The 6,127-nt window shown below is 50.9% G+C and overlaps 1 long non-coding RNA gene and 1 other non-coding gene across 2 annotated transcripts; one reads left to right on the forward strand and one right to left on the reverse strand.

The window, feature by feature from the left end:
* Positions 1–3,244: 3,244 nt before the first annotated feature.
* Positions 3,245–4,814, reverse strand: LOC144380444 (uncharacterized). Its single transcript, XR_013444597.1, has 3 exons — positions 3,958–4,814; positions 3,476–3,601; positions 3,245–3,375 (listed from the first exon to the last, which is right to left on the reverse strand). It is a non-coding gene; the product is annotated as an uncharacterized LOC144380444 (long non-coding RNA).
* Positions 4,815–5,238: 424 nt separating this feature from the next.
* On the forward strand, positions 5,239–5,311 carry TRNAV-UAC (transfer RNA valine (anticodon UAC)). Its single transcript has one exon. It is a non-coding gene; the product is annotated as a tRNA-Val (tRNA).
* The last annotated feature ends 816 nt before the right edge of the window (positions 5,312–6,127 follow it).

Below are 6,127 nucleotides of genomic sequence, written 5' to 3' on the forward strand. Positions count from 1 at the left end.
GCCCTGACTGGTGTGGTAGCAGAGGAGACACAGAAAGTGACGGATCGGATTCTACATAGATCCTAAAGGGGAAGCCAATAGGATTTGCTAGTAGGATTAGATTCAGGGTATGAGGAAAAGAAGAATCAAGTCTAATTCAAAGTTTTGGGCCTCAATAGGTGGAAAGATGAAGCTGTTGCGATCTGACAGAAGGAAGAGAGAAGGGAGCAGATTGAAGGTGGACATCAGGAGCTTCGCTGCAGCTCTGATAGGTTTGAGATGCCTATTAGACACACATCTAAATGGACATGTGGAGCAGGTAGATTCGGAGTTTGGGAGGAAAGTCTCAATGAGGTTATAGGTGTTATTTCAAGCCATTCAAATGAATGAGGTCGTCCAGGGGGTGGGAATGAATAGAGAAGAAGTCCAAGTGCAAAGGTGACTGAGAAGCGGTGACTCCCAAGGTAGGAAACAAAAATCGGGAGAGGACGGGGTCCTAAAAGCCAGGAGGGCAAAGTGCTTCCAAAAGGAGAGGAATCGGAGCAGTGCCTATGGACACATCTTTCTAGGAGTTCTGCTGCAAAGAAGAGCAAACAAACCAAACTAGCTAGAGGCAGAAAGGGGATCAAGAGTTTTTTTTTTTTATTCTTTTTTTCAGAATTTATTTATTTATTTGACAGACAGAGCGAGAGAGGGAACACAAGCAGGGGGAGTGAGAGAGGGAGAAGCAGGCTCCCCGCTGAGCAGGGAGCCCGACGCGGGGCTCGATCCCAGGGATCACGACCTGAGCCGAAGGCAGACTGAGCCACCCAGGCGCCCCTCAAGAGCTCTTTTTAATGCTGAGAGAGATTGCAGCGTTGCTCGTAGGCTCATCCGAAGGAGAGAACAGAGAAGGTAAATAATGATGTAGGAGAAAGGGGACTTGCTGGAGTGATTTCCAGGAGGAGGCAAGAGCAGGTGGCGGGCTGGATTTTGAGAGGAATGCAGACAGTTCACCTAGGACCGGCTCTCTCGGCGACAGCACTACAGACATCCGGGACTGGGTAAGCCTTGCCGTGGGGGCCTGTTGTGTGCTTGGCAGGATGTTTCACAGCATCCCCGGTCCCTACCCCCTAGAAGTCAGCAGCGCACCAGCCCCTGCCCCCATGCTGTGACCACCGAAAGTGTCTGCACACATTACCAAGTGGCCCCCAAGATTTCGCCCCCCACCAGGGGACATTTTGGGTGGTCACAACTGGGGGGGAGGGGTGCTAGGGGCATCGAGTGGGTAGAGGCCGGGGATGCTGTGAGGCATCCCACCATGCACAGAACGACCCCCACGACCAAGAGTTACTCGGTCCCAAATGTCAACACAGCTGCTGAGAAGCCCTGATCTACAGGAAGAGGCCTGGTTGAGATCTCTGATGGCACAGACACCGGTGGGTGGGCAGAGGTGGTGGGGACTTGTGGAAGTTCTCTTCTCATTGCTTCCATCTCTTTATTGAAAAAAGAAGCAGGTTCATCAGCTGTGAGGCTGGGAAGGAGGTACAGGAAGTTCAGGGAGAGAAGATATGAAACTGTCCTTTAGGAGAAGAGGAGAATGAATGGACGGGGAAGTAGACGCGATTCTAGGCTACATTAAGCGTTCACTTGAGGTAAGTAGTCAAGAATTTAGTGTGAAATCCGTTGACCTGGATACGTGTTCCTCTTGGGGCCATATACAAGGGCAGAGTATGGAGAGAGCTGGACTTCACAGACTGTGGTTTTGCCAACAAGTACAAGCAACGAAAGGGCGCACGAGCGATAAAAATGACCACAGAAGTTGAGCCGGGTAAGAAGACAGAGAGATGTAGATGACTATGAAAAGGTAGGTGGGCAAAGAGCAACAAACATCAAATATCCATTCCAATAGGCTACTTTCAAATGTTTTGAACATGATGAGCTGCAAAAGGGAGGAAATTAAGGTGAGCTGACATACTAAGGTAATGACGTTGTCTTAGTCAATACTGGAGCACGATACTGAAAGACAGAGCATAACCATTTCTAAATGTAACCAGATAAACGGAGCTTCCTAAGTCAGCTCAGTGTTTGGGGCCATGGTTTCCCTGGTTGAGTTGCTCTCCATCAGTGAAGCCATCCGCTAGGGAAGCCACACCAAACACCCGAGAAATCAGGGGACTCAAAAGTTTGAAGTGACTTCTAGTCCTTATTTACTAGTTTGTTGGTGGATTTGACTTACAGTTGTTCAGATGCTTATGGGCATACCTGGGGGCGGGGGGCGGGCCTCACACATCTGACTGAACTGCCTGAAGTACCAGGCAAAACTGTGGCCATCTGAAAGGCTATCCATGATGCTGACGCTTCCAAGGTCAAAGTCACCAACGGTTGTTTCTGGGCAGGCTTTTGTTTCCTGCTTTTGAGGACTTCATCTTAAAATTACAAAGGAGGGACACCTGGGTAGCTCAGTTGGTTGAGCGCCTGACTCTTGGTGTCGGCTCACGTCATGATCTCAGGGTCTTGGGATCCAGCCCCGTGTTCCGGTCACCCTCTGAGGGTCATGGAATCAAGCGCTGCTTTAGGCTCCACGCTCTGCAGGGAGTCGGCTCAAGATTCTCTCTCTCTCTCAAATAAATAAATCTTAAAAAAAAAAAAGGAATAAAATTACAAAGGAAAAAATAAAAGGTATCCATTTCCTCCCTGAGCGCATTATGAAATATTACAAGAAACCAAGGGCGGGGCGCCTGGGTGGCTCAGTCGTTAAGCGTCTGCCTTCAGCTCAGGTCATGATCCCAGGGTCCTGGGATCGAGCCCCGCATCGGGCTCCCTGCTCGGCAGGAAGTCTGCTTCTCCCTTTCCCACTCCCTCTGCTTGTGTTCTCTCTCTCGCTGTGTCTCTCTCTGTCAAATAAATAAATAAAATCTTTAAAAAAAAAAAAAAGAAACCAAGGGCACTCTTATGGGAACAACATGTAGCCTTTGCGGACATGGGCCTCCTGAAATCACTTAGGTATCAGAAGACTGAGTATAAGCAGAATGGTCTCAGGCAAGGCATTCAGACTCGTCGGCTTTAACTTCCTCAGCCGAAAAATGAAGATAGTCATACTTAGCACGGCCACCTCACAGGAGTGTATGTGAAAGTGCTTTGTAAACCATCTTGTACTTTACTAACAATAGAGATTGTGCCTACACTTTGAGGGCAGCAGGAAAGTGGAACAAAAGTCTCCCTCCTTGTCCGAATGGAAAAAAGGCACAAGAGTTTTTCGCTAAAGGCAGAAACCTACGTGGCATGCCGCAGAGGGGGGCACCAGCTTCTTTTCTACATGGAGTATGTGTGGGAACTTGGCCAAAGCTTGCACTCGGAGAACCCATCCTCTGGAGCAAGGGCAGACAGAAAGCTGGAAGACCAGCAAAGCATTCCCTAGAGAAAAACCAAAACACAGCTGTGAGTGTAATTTCAGGCCTAATTCGCGGCAGCCTTGTTCTGCACTGACAGAGGTTTGGAAACAGGTGGGATATACTTATCATAGGGCATCCTGGGAGTCATTACGGTTCATGGATTAGCAGGAAACGTTGAGCTTTCATGAATCCATCCTCCTGCTGGTGGCTATCCACTCGTGGTCATCTGCATTAAGTGCTCAAGAGGCCTGGAGAAAGGCATCAACAAACAGGCATTCTGCAACGGGCCCCATGATGAATATTCCAGGGAGCTCAGTAGGAGGTAGGAAGCCTGGCAGTAGAGAACCCAAGCCCTAGCTGCAGGCCTGCCTCTATTCCTGTGGAAAACATACATGGCAGGTGACTGCCTTCATTTGCCCACCTGGAAAGGAGGGATAACATTTAGACCCAGAGGGGAAGTGGGGGTATCTAGTCCAACCCACGCATTTCACAAAGGAGGACACTGAGGCTTGGGAGGTGAACTGAAGAGCACATAGCTAATGAGCAACCAGGGCAGGGCTAGAATCCAGATTATGCCCCCCAGATTAGTGTGCCTTCCACCCACCTGTTTCTTCCAGGGGTCTTCCCAGGAAGACAGGGATTGGCTGAAGGGGTTGCTTTCATACCATCAGTACCATCTCTCCATCATTCTGCCAGCTTCAGAGGAAGACGCCAGGGAAAAAGACAGCCCCAGCCTTCAGCCATGTTCAACTCAGCACTTAAAGATGCCTGATCTTCAGTGGGTTTTCAAGCTTGAGGATGGTGAGCAATCCTAGGACGGTGACGAAGATCCATCCAAAGGCACTGGGGAGGGCAAACGGCACTGACAATGAAAACTAAAAAGCGAGACCACACAGGAGCCCTTCGTGATGGAGGGTTCCAGCATCTGATCGGGGCCCACAGTCCCGGAAGCACAGCGACAGGTTCACGGGCCACGACCTGTGGGCTCGCAGGGGCCGGCGCTGGGTTTAATGCTCTGCTTTTCACCGTTTTGGAGTTCCTAATAACTCGTGCACAAGGAACCTGGCATTTTCATTTTGCACTGGGCCCCTCAACTCTTGCGGCGGGTCCCGCTTCATCACCCCCAGCCGTAAAGGGGTGGCCCGTCTACACCGGCCCTCCCATCCCCACCCCAGCCCAGACACATAGGGGCCATCAAAAGTCCTGCGACTTTCAGCCCCCGTGGGCGGGGGTGGGGGGTTCGGGAGAGGACGAACGCGGTGAAAATGTCAGGGGAGCTTTAGGAGCCTACACCCTCGGGCAGGGGGCCCACTAACCAGCGGCCTCTTCCAACCCTGGCAACAGAAATGCCAAAATGACAGTGGCCCCCAGCCCACACCCAAACCCCGCGCCGCCTGAATCTTTGGCCCCAAGTGGCGCTCCTGTCCGCCCCGCTCCGGACTCAAGCCCCCCAGTGCTGCCGGCAGCGGCTCAGGGGGCCCAGGGATAAAGCGGGAAAGCGCGGCTCCCTCGCCAGCCGAGGGAAGCTGCCTAGAGCGGTCGTGGCCGCGGCACGGTCCGCTTCCGCCCGCCCTCTGGGCGGGTCCCGCCGGCCTCGCGCGGCCAGAAAGTTTGGGACGGGTGATTAGCGGGGCGGCTCTCAGGAGGGTAACCCCAGCCCTGGCCTCGCCCTGGTCACAGGGGTGACGAACGTGGCGGGCAGGTTACGCGAGCAGCCCAAACGCCACGGGCGGAGCCGGGGACTTGGCCGCGAACACCCTACCTTGCAGGTGGGGCGGGGCCACGGCGGAGGTGGAGCTACGGCCGAGAGGCGGGTTTTGAGCGGAGGCGCTGTTTCGGATGTGAGACTATGAATAAGCTAATGATGGCGATTTTGTAACGCGGAGGTTCCATAGTGTAGTGGTTATCACGTCTGCTTTACACGCAGAAGGTCCTGGGTTCGAGCCCCAGTGGAACCACGGGTGCGGACTTCCTTTTCTCTTCCACTTTTAACATTTGAGTGCACAGGCAAAAAAAAAACGGAAAGCAAGACAAAGTTCTTTTCTTACTCCTTTAAAAATAATATTTGTTTTACTTTTCTATTTGGGGACATTTAAATTTTTTTTCTTAATTTTTAATTTTTTTTGGGGGGGGGGATATGTTTTTATTGCAGAAGCATAATGACAAATACCCTCTCCTCCCATCAGCAACAGCAGAGGTGGGTGCCTGGTCGTGTCATAGTCCCGAGGACGTCCCCGCCCGGGGCCAAGGCGGCCTGGGAAAATCCGGAGTTCCTAGGAAGCAAGACCACCTGGCCCCAAAGCCTCCAACTGAAATATGGCAATGAAAAAGCGCTTTGACTGCAGTTGAATTATTACAGGTTTATTATTATTATTATTATTATTATTATTATTATTATTATTAAAGGGTTAATTTTTCATTAAACTCTAAAATGCAGAGCAGGGGTAAAATAGTCCTTTACTTTTTAATACAGCAGTAGGGTTTGTTCAATAGACCTTCCTCTGTGTAATGACGAATCTGTACACGGTACAGAGTAAATGTCGGGCTTGTAGACACCCAATAAATACTGACTAAATGACTAAGTGTTTCTCTAGCTCCTTTTTGTTCCTCCTTATAGTTCATTACACTTTCGGGGGGGTCATTATTATCTTTTTAGATTGGCCTTTTTCATCTTTGACAAGAGGAATGAAGGGAAGGTGTCTGGGACCCTGGGGGCTGCGGTGGAATCGTGGTGGCCCAAAACCAAAAAGGGAGGGGGAAACTCGGTATTTTTC

The sequence above is a fragment of the Halichoerus grypus genome, chromosome X, assembly GCF_964656455.1.
Source record: "Halichoerus grypus chromosome X, mHalGry1.hap1.1, whole genome shotgun sequence".
Classification (NCBI taxonomy): domain Eukaryota; kingdom Metazoa; phylum Chordata; class Mammalia; order Carnivora; family Phocidae; genus Halichoerus; species Halichoerus grypus.